The sequence below is a fragment of the Astyanax mexicanus genome, chromosome 12, assembly GCF_023375975.1.
Source record: "Astyanax mexicanus isolate ESR-SI-001 chromosome 12, AstMex3_surface, whole genome shotgun sequence".
In the NCBI taxonomy this organism is placed as follows: Eukaryota; Metazoa; Chordata; class Actinopteri; order Characiformes; family Acestrorhamphidae; genus Astyanax; species Astyanax mexicanus.
Genome location: NC_064419.1, coordinates 33,760,697 through 33,776,670, shown reverse-complemented (window position 1 = coordinate 33,776,670; position 15,974 = coordinate 33,760,697). Strand labels below are relative to the sequence as shown.

At 37.0% G+C, this 15,974-nt stretch overlaps 1 protein-coding gene across 3 annotated transcripts in view; it reads left to right on the top strand.

Annotated features, from left to right (window-relative positions):
- The first annotated feature begins 7,971 nt into the window (after positions 1–7,971).
- Positions 7,972–15,974, top strand: part of ghra (growth hormone receptor a) — a 56,880-nt gene continuing 48,877 nt past the window's right edge. For all 3 annotated transcript variants that reach the window (XM_049485693.1, XM_049485692.1, XM_049485691.1), the window contains exon 1: positions 7,972–8,226. The gene's annotated coding sequence lies outside the window, so the exon portion shown is untranslated. The remainder of the gene's footprint in view (positions 8,227–15,974) is intronic.

Here is a 15,974-nt window from a genome sequence, read left to right as displayed (position 1 = left end):
TTCAGTGGGAAACCTTTCAAATTAGTCTTGCAGGTAAAGGCCACCCTGCAGGAGCTTGACCTGCTACTCAATCAGCGTTAGTATATCAGAGTTAGTGTAGAGTTTGGTCTTCGGTGAGGTGAACGTAGAACGTTAACTGATCATTGACCTTTCTTCTTCAGACACTCTTAACACTCCTGTGTTGTTTGTGTTTGGGGTCATTGTCCTGCTGAAAGTTAGAGTTTCTCCTAAGCTCCGAAGAAGATTGGAACAAGTTGTTCTGCAGTTTCTTCTTGTATTTTGCACCTTCCCTGTTCCCTCTGTCCATCCATATCCTCACTCTTCCGTCACACTTGTTCACTACATTAGCTTCATAGCTCCTACATTAGCTTCGTAGCTATTACTTGTTAGCTACATTAGCCTTGTGACACCAGTTCTAAGGCCCAATTCCATTTCACCCCTTGGCCATACAATTTACCCCTATCCCTTCTTTTCGAGTGTAACCCTTTCTCTTGGAACAGAGTTACAAAGAGAAGGGGTGAAATCCTCCACCCTAAGAATAGGGACATCCCTTTAAGCACCCGATACGTCATTAGGAGCCCAAAATTCAGTTACCTAGCTACTGCTGGTTAACTAGTTAATTTAGGGTATTGTATGTCTTCAGAAACGGGACAATTAATTATTGTCCATTCCTTAATTCCTCTGTTATGTGGAGCTAAAATTAGCTCTTGTTCTGTTCTGCCTTAAATGCTGCAGCTTCTGCCAGCTGTTGCAATATTTAAGGTGGAACGGGAAAGTTAGCTTAGCTAGCTACTGAGACAAACTACTAGTGACCATAAAATATTAAAACTACACATTAAACTCTGGTAAAGTAGTGCTAAGCATCACTTTGTGTTTCCACCTTACCAGTGATTCTATAACCCCTTCGTTTGAAGTGTGCCCCTGAAAATCTCAGTTTAAAGGGCTAAAAAGCCCTATACTTCCCCTTACCCCTCCAGCCTAACAAGAATTGCTACCCCCCTTCCCCATGGTGTGTACGCGCAAAAGAGAGGGGTAGAGGTAAGGGGTAGGGTCAAGGGGTGAAATGGGCCTAATTGTTGGACAATATATTATTGGTGGGGGATACAATTCAGTTACTTGTTAAGTACATCAGCCTTGTGACGAAGACAACAGTGTTAATTGATGGGCAAAAACAGTGCATTACATGTTTGCTATAGAGCTTCTGTATAAACTAAAGAAGCTAATTTTAAACACCTGTCGATCTGTTACCCAGCCACCATGTCAACATTTATATAATGTTAAATCTAATGTTATATCCTAAAGTATTTGCTCATCTGCCTTTACACGCATGTAAACTTAAATGACAGCTCATTCTTTTAAGAGACGTATTATGCAAAACTCACTTTTTGTATGCTTTTTCCAAAAACAGCTTATTTGCATAAAAGAGACGGAGCCCTAAAATGGCCAATTCTGAAATGGACTGAAACTGGCAAGAATAGTGAATAGCTGGTGAAATCTTTTTATGTGAGAGTAATGTAATGCAAACAAGTTCATAAACATGTTTTGTATAGCCTAAAAACTTGTGAATAAGATGTATATGACCCCTTTAATCCATATAGTTTTATATGATGTTGGCCCTTCCTTTGCAACCATAACAGATTCAGTTGTTATGGGAAGGATTCCACAAAGTTTATGAGTGTGTTATAGGACTTTTTCGGCCATTTATCCTGAAGCAGATTGGTAAGTTAAGACATAGATGTTGAACAAGATGGCCTAGCTCAGAACGAACACACTCTGTGCAGGCCAGTCAAGTTCTTCCACAACAAACTCCCTCAGCCATGTCTTTATGAACCTTGATTTGTAAACTGGTTGAAATAGGTAGGGTTGAAAATCATATTTTCAAGATCATATTTATAAGACCAAGATATAATGTGTTCAAAGTTCAATGTTCAAATGTTCAACGTTGAATTATTAGTTGTTGTTTTTTATAACTTTTTTTATTTACCATTTAACATTAAACATTGATTACTGGAACTACAACTGACATTATTTGAACATTTTTAAAGTGGAAAGTTGGTCATGTGCCAAATATTTCGTGTGCCCCAGGTTTATGGAGAGTTGTTGTTTTATACCCTGAACCTCCTGAGACACAATAAAGTGTGGGTCAAACTTGAGGACATGTATTGTTATTGTGCACTGTGCAGCCTGGGAAAGCACTGGGCTCTGCTCTCTCTATCTGTGTGTGTGTGTGTGTGTGTGTGTACTGTGGATTCCTGCCATGTGCCTCACAACTATTGTTTTCATGTCAGACTCGATTAATGTGGAGCTGCAGGTTTTTCAGAGTTTATTCATACTGGACCTGCAGAGTGTGCAAAGGGTTCTAGATCCTCTTCCAGCAGGGCCTCATCTGAATACATCCCGCAGTACCAACAACGGCCACAGCACTTAGTACACACAATAGAACAGAGAAGAAAGTCCACCTGATTGGATGTATGTTTCTTGTCATCTTAAAGAGCACTTATCAGGGTAAACCAAATTTTTTGTACTTTTGTAAATAAACTTTGTTATACATATCATTCAGTCCTCCAGTCTATACTCTTCATATATGCAAGCTAAACTGCACAAATTTAAATTAATTGCTTTTGTGACAAATACTTTACAAAAAAAATAAGAGACCACTTTAAAATGATGAGTTTCTTTTATTTTTCCAAATTGAAAATCTCTGCAATATAATCAAGAGGAAGATGGATGATCACAAGCCATCAAACCAAACTGAACTGCTTGAATTTTTGCTCCAGGAGTGGCATAAAGTTTTCCAAAAGCAGATTAAAAACCAGGGTTATTCCACCACATATTGATTTCTGAACTTTTAAAATTGTTTTCTTTGCATTATTTGAGGTTTGAATTTTTTTTTTATTTCAGCCATTTCTCATTTTCTGCAAATAAATGCTTTTTATTTAGAATTTGGAAGAACTGCTGTCCGTAGTTTATAGAATAAAACAACAATGTTCATTTTACTCAAACATATACCTATAAATAGCGAAATCAGAGAAAAGAATTATGTTTCCAGAGCTGTATATCCATGAAACAGTGTAGCTCTACCGATTTGGCCTAAAGTAACTTAACGCTGCCCATTGATATTAAAGTAGCAGTCTCTAAGAAATGTGCTTCTAAATTTAAACCAGAGGTATTCTTGTGTGGGGAGGGACCAAAATATGCTAACTAATCATATCAGTATCCTGGCTTGACCATCCCTGCAATGTCTAACATATTCATTCTAAAATAAAACAGTGTTTTGTTAGGTTCCTTGGGTGAATTTGCTTTCTACATTTTGACAGTATTTTATTAATGAACAAAACTAACAAAACAATATACTTAGATACACAGAATTTTACGTTAACTTGCATTAAAAGTACTCTTCTACATGCTCTGTGCAATTACACATTCTCACCAGAGAGGTCTCTAAATCCCCAAATCCTCAAAACTTACAGACTGTCGCTTAAAAGCATTTTAGCACCACCCATTCAGCCTTTAGCACTTGAATCCTCAATTAGTGCAGGTGAATGGGGCTAAATGGATAAAAACTCACATTAAAATAGTGTCTAACTACTTGTCTGGGATATTGTTTTAGAAACTTTTAGAAACTTATTAAAACTATTATGTTATTTGCTAAAAAAAAAATGCTAAGGAAATATCCCTGTATATAACAAGCATTTATTTTGTCAGCTACTGTGACACAATGTATCACAGAGCATGTTTAAAAGACTTTTGACTGCAGTTTTAAAGTTTTAAAAATTATGTCTTCAGTGCGGAAACAGGAGATATTATTACACCATACTCCAAACAGTGCTCCATTGGAACCTTTTCTTTTCTGGAGCATCCTCTAGTTCTCCGAATTTAGCTCCTATGTGTTTACATTACTGCTTAGCTTCATTAGCCTCATAGCTACGGTGCTAAATTGGTGTAGTATAAGCTTCCATTGTGTATTAGCAATATTTGCTTCACAGCTACAGAGTTAAGATGTATGATAGAGGCTCCTATTACTTAATAGCTAGCGTGATCTAGCTGACTATAGCTACGTTAGCTGTGTAACTTCAATGATAAAATGTGAAACCTAACAGAATTAGCTTGTCTGCCAAGCTCCAGAGAGCAAACATGAGACTCAACCATATTTTTTCCCATTAATAGCTGAAATTTTGAGTAATCAAACATATCAGTCCTGCTTTAATGTTAAAAACATTGCCTAACCTTTAAAAAATGATTTTATTGTGGCAATTTCCATCTCTACAGCGCCCCCTCAGGTTTAACTGTGCTATAGGCATGAATGATATGTCCTTGAAATTTGTTACACAGACACGTCAAAAATAGCTAATCAATCAATCAATAATACTGCCTCCTGCTGACATCCAACCATCTGCATAACACCACTATCAGAGGCGCACTGCTGTTGCTGCAGCTCAGCCATGCCTCTAAACCCAGACATCACCCAGTGCCCCTCCCAAACTACTCCTACCAATTTTTTATTTGAACTGAGGGTGAAGTCTAATTAAAAGTCTAATCTAAAATCAGGGGGTTTAGTGCCCCTTTCAATACAATTAAATGTAAAAGCAAAAGGAGCAAAACTGATATGATTTATCTCTTTATGATGCTAGTTTTAACTCAGCTCAGCTGTTTGCTTACCGAAATAACTGCAGTATTTTTATTCTTTTCCAAAAGAGTTTTGTTTACACTAGAATAAATATTAAAAATATGTTGGTTTGCACACAGCCAGAGTAAAAGTTTGCACTTCATGATATTTTCTAGCTGTGAGGCTAATTTAGTGTTAAGGGTTACTGACGGTCTTAAGTAAAGCAAACATCTCTCAGCGTCTGTCTATTTTAGGGGCGTGGGTCAATTACAGAGCAGGGTTACAGATCCTTTAATAAAACTGGCAAAGAAAGCATGAGTGACATTTTTCCTCTTTAAGACAGAGGTGATTTTCCACTGCAGGAGAGCTTCTCAGCGAGCTCTGAGTGCTGTAGTTGATGTTGTGTATTTCTGTGGAGCTGTAACAATAGGTATTGTGGCTAAAATGGCGTCAAGGTCAAAAGTGGGACTGAACCAAGCAACAGATACAGAGCCACAAGACTTTAAAGGAGTACATCAGGTTTTTTTGGTTTTGTTCTCTATCTGCGGTATCTGTAGTGTACGGTCAATTTTCTACCATATCAACCAGTTTCAACAGGTTCCTCTGAAAGGGCACAAAACATGCATATTATATAAGTCAATGGGCAGACGCTTCAGGACTTCTATATTAGCTTCTAGTAGAAGGATGTTTTTAGGCCACTTAGTAGAAAATGATCATCAAAAGGATAAAGAAAAGAAAAAAGGTTATTTTTTTATAAATATTTATTGTTTATATAGTATTGCAGGGGATATATACCTAAGAGTGTACTTTTGTAACACATTTGATTTGTTGTGTGGTATTAGGTGGTCGCTGTGGTTCTCAGGTTGATAACACATTTGATTACTTGGCTGTGACTAGACTGTCTTTATGGTTGTCTGGGTACTGAAAACTTTGGTTGCTGCAATACTGCTAGGCTGGATTTGAGGTTGCTGTGGTTTTCAGGGTAATGCTAGGAGATTGCTATAGTATCCCTCTTTATAACTTGAAAATTACAATATGGTCATTATGGTAATCAGGGGGGCTGCTGGTAGCTGCTATGGTATACCAGTTGATTGTCTCCATGGTTATCAGGTTACTGGTAAGTGGTAGCTATTGCTGGGTTACTGATAGGCGGTTTCTATGGTCATCAGACACATGCAGTTCTGGAAAAAAATAAGAGACTTAAAAATGATGTTTTTTTTTTTTGATGTAACCAAATTAAAAACCTCTGGAATATAATCAAGAGGAAGATGGATGATCACAGTCATCAAACCAAGCTGAACTGCTTGAATTTTTGCACTAGGTGTGGCATAAAGGTATCCAAAAGCAGTGTGTAAGACTGGTGGAGGAGAACATGCCAAGATACATGAAAACTATGACTAAAACCCAGGGTTATTCCACAAAATATTGATTTCTGAACTCTTGAAACTTTATGAATATGAACTTGTTTTCTTTACATTATTAGACATCTGAAAACTCTGTTATTTCAGCCATTTCTCATTTTCTGCAAATAAATGCTCCAAATAACAATATTTTTATTTAGAATTTGGGAGAGATGTCCATAGTTCATAGAATAAAACGACTATGTTCATTTTACTCAAACATATACCTATAAATAGCAAAATCATAGAAACTGATTCAGAAACTGAAGTGGTCTTTTATTTTATTTCAGAGCTGTACATATTTTAATATAAAAAAAGCAGAACGTGATTATCAATATCTGGCTAATTCGCTCTATACTTACACCCACTGTATTTCCAGCCACTATTTAGCTGGAACAAGGTGCGCTGTGAACAAAACTGGCTCTTTTTTCTTCTTCTCATTTTACCTGTTTATTTACATGTTTTACATTATTTGTCTACATAAAGCAGTTCGTCTGCAGTGACTGTAAATGCAGCATTAATTCAGTTGATGATTGACGTATCACATGAAGTCCATCCCCAGCCCGAGTGAAGCACAGCCATGACTAATCAGCTCTAAGGCAAAGGTCAAGCAGCCTTCCTGTAGTGGTTTTCAGTCCAGGATTGAATGTGACTTACTGTTACACAGGGATCATTAGCGTACAAATAACAACATTGTAGCATTGTAAAATCCTAACATTTACATTAAACACATCTAGCAGACATTCTATTTCAAAAAATACTACAGGAAATCAGTCAACAAAACACAGCAACGTGGCTTAAATTAAAAATATTAAAGATGAGTTGACCAATGACTTTACCATAAAACTATTTATGAAAAAAAAACACTACACAGCGGAACAGTGCACCACCACCTTGACTAGACAAAACACTAAATATTTATGAAGGTTCTTGGCAGTCATATGTGAATTTTTGATTTGCCTGTCTTACCAGCATATGAGCGGTCTAAATCTTTCAGATTTCATCCTGACTTCCACACTTCGACTAAACAGTCAGCAACTGTTGAAACCTCCTCCCTGCCTTGTGGGTTCTGAATGCTTTTGTATTCATATATTTAGGTAGTTAATTAGAGGAGGTTGATAAGCATTAGTAAAATGTACATAAAGTTTGGAAATTTGATTAAGTTGACTGTTCCTTTTTACAGTAGTTGACAGGTCTGAGAGACTGACACAAACAAGATCAATATGAGCCATTACAATACTTAGGGTGCCCAAACTTTTGTAAGGATTTTTTTACCCTGCTGACAAATCCAGCTAAATACTAATTTGCATTGTAGCTGGTTTCAGAACGTTTAGGCTGGTCATTGATGGTTAAGTGGTTTAAAAGATGGTAATCTAGATGAAAAGTTATTTTATGCTGATGAGTTAGCTGGTTAACTAGTTCTTGACAAGCATAACGTGTGATGCATTGGATACTGTTGGCCTTGCTGGTTGATGGGCTTGGTCATACTGGTCGACCAAGTTGGTCTTGCTGGTCATGCTGCTCAACTAGTGTGGTAAAGCTTGGTTATGCTAGTAATGCTGTTTTTGTTTATTTTTTAAAAAACAGATTAACAATGGATTATAATTGACTGAAATTTGTTTTATTGTTATTTCCATGATATTATTATTTCTGTAGTGTTGCTCTATTAAAATATAAATAGCACTATGTGTCTTTTGGCCAGGGGGCAAAATTTTGCCCATGCCTGTAACCACTGTTAAGGATATAATAATAATAATAATAATAATAATAATAATAATAATAATAATAATAATAATAATAATAATAATAGTTATTATTATTATTTTATTTATTTATTTGTATAATTTTTCGTATCTTACCATCATTAAGTTAATATCATTGTGTGTGTGTGTGTGTGTGTGTGTGTGGGTGAATGCCTGTCGCTAGGGGGCGCGGCTGCTCGTGTGAAGGTGCAGCGCGCGCAGTCCCGGAGCAGCACAGAGTAAATCAGCGCGACACTCTCCGCGTTCGGCCGGAGCAGCGGATCCGCGCGCCGCAGTGTGTGAGAGAGGCTCGCGGAGGAGTGTGTGAGAGCGCGTGAGAGTGACACGGCGAGTGCGCTCGAGCGACTACAGGCGGAATGCTGGTGTGATCCGCGCGCGAACCTGTGTGTGTATGAGCGGAGAGCAGCGCGAGCACATGAGCGGAGAGTGAGGAGCACAACTCTACAAGTTCAGCACGGTGAGTCCCAGAGTGTGTGTGTGTGTATATGTGTGTGTATATGGAGTATGTATTTATTGCTTTGCAAGTACCAGAGATGTGACTGATCCCCACTAAGAGTTATAATACTAAAACAAACAGTAGATTACATATAAAATACATACTACAGAAATACAGACATAATGTATTATAAAAAAGTAATTGGGCAAGAGACTGTGTAGTATTTATACGAGCATATATATGTGTGTGCGTGTGTAATAATATGTCCAATGTATTATTTCATATATGTAAATATATACGTTAAATAGTATCATTCCCCATTACAGTATATTATTATTATTATTATTATTAATTGTATTATTACATACACTACTACTACTAATATATCTATCTATAATATATATATATATATATATATATATATATATATATATATATATATATATATATATATATATATATTTATATATATATATATATACACATACATACTGCCATGCAAAATGTCATGGGACATGGGATTAAAATGGTGTCCCATGACTTTTCTATGTCCCATAGAAGCTAAAGTATGCTGCACTGACCTACAGTGGGGCCTTCTGCATTTATGATTTCAGCAAGAATTGCTTGTCTTTTCCCATGGACAATTCTAGCCAAAAGCCGCCAGTCACAATCATCACCATCCACTGTGCCGTCCACTGTAGGTGGTAATGACATACAGTACCAGTCAAAAGTAAAATTTAATATTAAAGTCATTAAAGTTATACAGGAACACATGCAGAATATTTTTTGTCAAAAAAAGTGTTAAACAAACCAGAACTTGTTTTATACTTTATCTTCATGAGATAGAGTCACCTGGAATAGTTTTCTCAGCATCTTGATAGAGTTCCTGGAGGCGCTGAACAATAGCTGCTGCTTTTCCTTCACGCTGTGGTCCAGCTCATCCCAAATCACCCATCTCAGTTAATCAGGATTAGTTCAGGGGGTTTGTTTACTACATAATTCCATATGAGTCCCTTAATTGTTTTCATGTCTTTAATATTAATCTACAATGTAGATAATATATAAAAATAAAGAAAAACAATAATTTGACTGGTACTGGTACATGTGTAACACTTCATAAATTTAATGTCACATCCATCTTGTCATCCACTAATCAGGCCTCGTTCAAAATCTGATAATTCACTCTGCCTTGCCATAAGTACGCTGGCCTGTATTTAGTCATACTTACAACATGATAACACCTCACAACATATAGCACAATGTGTGTGGGCGTTCCCAAATAGCCATCCCCTGAGGAAACACTTCTGATCAGTTTACATATTTACACACTGCAGGTGGTTCTGGACACCCCTTTTAGTAGTAAATACATTCAGCTATTTATGTTGCACCTAATGCTGACACAAATGTTCAAATTGCAAATGCACACACGGCACTTATCTAATCCCTGTAGAGAAGTATTGCAAATGCCAATCAAACAGGACTCTCTGGAGCAGTGAAAACGTTAACTATGGGTGCCATGCACACATACAGCCCTGGAAAAAATAAAAGACCACTTAAAAATGATGAGTTTCTTTGATTTTACCAAATTGAAAACCTCCGGAATGTAATCAAGAGGAAGATGGATGATCCCAAGCCATCAAACCAAGCTGAACTGCTTGAATTTTTGCACCAGAACTGGCATAAAGTTATCCAAAAGCAGTGTGTAAGACTGGTGGAGGAGAACATGCCAAGATGCATGGAACCAAATATTGTTTTTTGAACTCTATGAATACTCTATGAACTCTATGAATATGAACTTGATTTCTTTGCATTGTTTGAGGTCTGAAAGCTCTGCATGTTGCCCGTAGTTTCTAGAATAACTTAAACATATACCTATAAATAGAAAAATCAGAGAAAACTGATTCAGAAACTAAAGTGGTCTCTTAATTTTTTTCAGAGGTGTATGATGTGTGTAATAGGGGTGAAAGATAACATCCTAAAATAATGTTACCATATATCACGATACTTTTGTGAACAATATTGTTGGTGATATGAATAATGTAAAATAATATGAAAAAATGTATAACATAAATATATAAAATACATAATAGTTTAATAGTTTTAAACATTCAGTAGAAACAAACTAATCTTTTGAAACAAAATAAACTTTTGTTCATTTTGTAAACAATAGTAACTTACTCAGACTACCACAGTACTAAAGTGCAGAAAATTTAATGTATACATATAAACTGCAAGCATTAACAATTATGCAAAATACTCTTAAAGCTTGAGGGTAAAATAATAGTAACTGTAGACTGCTTTCAAGATGATAATACAATTTTTTTTTTTTTTCAAAACGAGATGTGATATGGCAGAACCCTAGTGTGTAACAGTATTTTTCTCAAAGATTTTACAGTTGAAACAAAAAATGTAAATACTGAGCTTTTTATTTAAAAACTGGTACAGAGAGTTTGTTTGCTTTTGCTTGTTGTCATTTTGTTGTCAGTTGTAAGAACATTGAGTTGTGTTATTTGTACTGCCACAGCTCGCTGAGAATGCACACTGCATGCGGGTAAACTGCAGATGTTGCCAGCTGTGTTTGGGTGTTTGAGAGGGAGGTTAGCGCTGGTATGAGTCATGTTCTGGGTTTGTTCTGCGTTTGAGGTGTGGAGTACGGAGTCCCTGTATGGTCGAATTAGTCTGATCTACCATGTGTGTGTGAAGCGGCAGTGTGGGAATGAGGCCCAACACACACACACACACACCCACACCCACACACACATCCACACACTAGCGTAGTGTAGCCTGTAGCCTACATCCAAATGCCAGGGGCTGCAACAAGTTGACACATGAGCTGTTAGCTGTTATTTGAGACGCGAGCTGCTCCTCTGAGAGCTCCGCTTTAAACTCTTAAACCTGCTGATGCTCTTTCTGCACAACTGTGGCTCATCTGCAGCGCTCTGCGCAGACTCTCTGAGAACAGGTAGCACAGCTACGTCAGCACTGCAGGAAAAATGGTTTTAGAACTTATGCATGCTTCAATATCAGTATAGCATGCCTTTTGTGTACGCAACTGTCGTTTACATTTCCTGCAAACAATGTAAAACACTGCACATTGTATTTAGTGGCAAGAAAAAGTATGTGAATGAGTATTGTATGAATATTTTATACTCATGAACACAGATATTAGCCTGTATCATTGATGCCTTTAAATATGTGTCTGTCACTCTGGTGTGTTTCTTTACCTCATTAATGAGTCTCCCCTGTGCTCTTGGGTGCCCACTTCTTGCTCACTTAAGTAGCCACACTACCAAACTCTCTCCATTTGTAGCTTGTTTGTGTTACTGTACAAAATATTTTAAAGCACTTTTTTACCATTTCCAGCTATGTGTAAATAAAAAAAATTGATAGTGGATCCTTTGAAAGCTTTTTTTTTGCCCAGGCATGGTTTTACTTATGTGTGTCCTTCTTGAGCAGAGCAAACTCAAAAAGTCTAAGCCTTTTGTATCAGTCAAATTAGCTCTAATCGTGGTCCAGCGGGCTAAGCGCTGCCACTATAATCAGAAAATCGCCAGTTCAAATCCTGTTCATGTAGCTTGCCATCGGCTGCCGGAGCCCTGAGAGAGCACATTTGGCCTTGATCTCTCTGTCTGGGTAGATGGCGCTCTCTCCCCACATAACTTCAAAGGGTGATGTCCGCAGAATGAGGCGTCTGTGAGCTTATGTATCAGAACTGAGTCACTGCACTTTTTTTTTCCGAGAGCGCTGTGATGCTACTCGGAATTGCTGCATCAGCAGAGTCCACACACTATTTCCCCTGTCACTAAGAGGTTTTTAATTGGTTGTTCTCAGTGAAGACATGATTGATTATATATTTTTTGCGTAATTATTTTAGACATGTTAAATGTTACTTTTGTCAGTGCCTTTGACTTGGATGAAGATCAGATCACATTTTATGACAAATTTATGCAGAACACTATGAAATCCCAAAGGTTTCACATACTTTTTTCTTTTTACCGTACAGAGGAATGTTAATCTTTATTTTAAAGTATTTTTGTACATTCTATACTGTTTTCTTTGATTTGGGGTGAGGAGGGTGATGTTACTGGTCCACAGTGCTGCGTGGTTGAGTAGAATAATTCTTTTAAGGGGTTTAATTAAAACATTTTGTTGTTTGTTTACTTGGCTGCGGTAAAGCTTATCCAGCATGTCATGATAAAATAATGTAATGTATTAATATATTAACAACTAGCAATTACCGTATTTTAAGGTGTGTTATAGGGCACACTATCAATAAACATTTTTTTTTCTGGTCTATTTTAATACCGGATTTTATGGAGCGTTTTAAGCCAAAATAGAAAGGAACAAGGGTGTCGGCATGTTTCCCTTCTTATGCAGCAGGTCTCGCTGCTGGGGAGTAGGGGGTGTGAGGATGTTGGGGGGAGCACCTAAGTAAACAATAATTCTGTAATTCTTAAAAAAAAAACATTTTCTTTCAAACTCAAACAAGTGCTGGATGATAATCTACACATACTTCTCTCCTGAAAACTGTTTATTTGGGTGAGTGAAAGCACTTTCATTTATTTACAATAAGCTTTCATTTTCAATATTTTAGCGCGTTTAGCTGCAGCGCTAGTCGTAGTTAGCTGCAGTGCTAGTCACGGTTAGCAGCACTTAGCGCTGGTAAATGCTGCCCAAAATCGCTACACTGAGGAACCCTGACTGTTCTGAAAACCCAGGGCGCTATCTGAACGGTGAAAAAGCAAGCGCTGCGGTTAGCGGATAATGCTAATTCTGTTCCAGCCTCAGTGCTGTAGAACTAGTATTTTCTTAAGTAAGAATTTAAATGCTCCTTATAATATAAGAAATACGCTAGTAAGAGCATTATGAACCATTCAAAAAGGTCACTCATCTTTTCATCAGTTTTTGCTTAAGTTGTAGCTAATCTTCTGTAAGCTAAATGGGAGGAGCTAAACTGATGTAGGCAGAATGGGTGAAGGTAAGTTATGTTAAGTTAAATATGAAGATGAAAGCCGTTGATGGTCAGTGTGTTTAATAAGTGCACTGCAGAGCTTAGTGGACAATGATGATAAATGACCTGTGAGGTCCTCCTTGCTGCTCAAGAGAAGCCGCAGTGCTGCTGTAGAATAATGACTTATTGACCCACTCTAAGATCCATAAACTCTAGGACTGAGGATTAACCCTTCATACAGCAGCTGATTTTCCACATATTTATCAGTCATTATATTGTAATTCCTCACAAAATATTGACGTGGAGCGTTTGGTTTGATCAGGAATGGGGGGGCGTATGTAGGGTTTATAGATTTTACATTCTAAATTTTTTTTTTTTTGTAACAGTGAAAGGTGGAATTATGTGGCGTGAATGTGGATGTATGTTGTCCTTCTCATGTCAATACTCGTGCAGCCATGTGAGATACTAATATAGACATAGCAGCATCACAGTAAACACCTTTGGCACCAAAGCAGCCACCTTGTATAGCTATAAAACTACATAGATACACAGATATCACTGCAAATATCAAATATAGAATAGTAATTAGTCAGCAACACCCTACCAGTTGTAACAACAGTCCTGAGCAACCAACAGGGACACCATAGCAGCCCCTTAACTAGCAGCTATCAGGCATGACACAGTTAATATTACCTGTAGTTAGCTGCAGCCTACCACCCATGTACTATAATAACAATCCAGGAACATGCAAGTATTCACATAGAAAACTACAGCAAACTCTTTGAATAGCACAGTAACCAACCAGCAACACCCTAGCAACCATCAGACATGGCAAAGTATTTACTTAGTAGCATGTTTTTGACAAGTAGCTCCTCATAACAACTGTCTAGTTGCATCTCAGAAATAGTGTAACACTACCACTGAACAAATCAGTAACTGCCCATCAAGCCCAAAGCAACAATGTTGGATTAAATAGCATACAACTTTGCAGCCCCTTAGGAACCACCTTGGATACAGTGGTAACCAATCAGCAACAATATAGTGGCTGCTTAGAAACAGCAGTTCCAATAGCAATCAATAAGGAACAGTAGGAATATATGCAACCCCATATTAGACTTTTAGGACACCGTGTAGTATCCCTTTAGCAGCAACGTAGCAACCACCCGGGAAATGATTATTATGCAAAAAATCATAGGATCCACTCTGAAATCATTTTAGTCATCGGAACAAAAATGACCTGTGTAGATGCATACATGTTTAGCACAATGGAGAACATTTTATCATAGAACATATTAAACATATAAAATTATCAACTAACCCAAATCATACCAATTTTTTGGGGGGCCTTACACCACCTCCCCGTTATTCATTGAGGAAGGACAGGGACATAAGTAAACATGAAAAAAAGAAGGAATAAAAAAATATAAATAGGTAAGGATAGAAAATAAGATTAAATGATGGTAGAGGGTGATTTAGTAATTAATGAGAGAGAAGAAAAAATAATAAATAGATAGTAGGGGTGGGCAATATGGCTCTAAAATAATATCACGATATTTCATGTTATTTTCACGATAATGATACTTTTGGCGATATGACAAAACAATGAATTAGAAAAATGATTTAGAATTTTATTATTGCATGCAATATGATATGGCTAACAGAAGTAAATGATCCAGAATGGCATGATACTAGTAATGCACTTCACATATCTCCATATATCCAGGATTAAAGTAAAATAAATGATACTAGACACATAAAATCAGTCTCTATTAGATATATAACAGGAAATGAGAACCGTGTGAATTCTTTTGCTAAAAACGGCAAAAAGTAGTACTATCATGTGTTAAATAGGGGTGGGTGATATGGCACGATATTTCTGGGTATAATATCGTTCACGATATTACTTTTTTTTTGTGATATTATCACGTATGATACAATATGGCACACCCCTAATAGATAGAAATAAATAAAGCAATAAAGCAATAAATAATAAATTCCTAAATAATACCAAGTGTTGCTTTGATATGTATTTTTGTATGTGTTGGTAACTGTGGTTGTGTGTGTGTTAGTGTGTGTGCACAAATAGAGGGAAATTATTTGTTAAGTAGACAGTTGTGTTGGATTGAAAATTGGATCTCAGTTTAGCTGTTCTTATAGCAGATTGGTTGATTTTGTGGGGTGATTACTGTTGAAGGAAGGAAATGATGGATGTCCAGATTAAATTGTATTCAGGGATTAAATTTTCGTCAGAAGCATCATCATACCAAATTTGATACAGGAGACATTATAAATAGGACGACCACCACTGGTTTGAAATATGAATGTGAGTTTTGGTAGCGCTTAACATGGTGTCTGTTTAGGGATAAAATCCCACCCTTCAGCAAAAAGATCCAATCAGATTGCTGCTTATGCGGCAAATAAAGAGGGTCACCATGCTAGAGCACCATGCTAAAGCCTCCTCTTGATGTGGAGATTTGCGTAGTAGCCATAACAGTAATTACATTTTCTTTTACTCATTGAAGCAAACACTATGAACTGTTTATGAGTTTTCTGTCAGATTTTCTCAGAGATGTAAAATATGTTTCTGAAATGGTAATAAGGTCTTTTGTAATGCTGCTGACTGAAAGGTGTGGGTCTCTGTCACTTGCAGATTGATGCTGTGCGGATTGTTGATTCTATATCTGACACATTATCATAAACAGAAAAATTATGTAATTCACGCATCAGCAGTGACTGGGGTGTTGTAGCGCTGTACTGCCTGGAACAGATCACTCAGGTCACTCTAAATAAGAGAATTGCTGTTTAAATGACGTCCAAA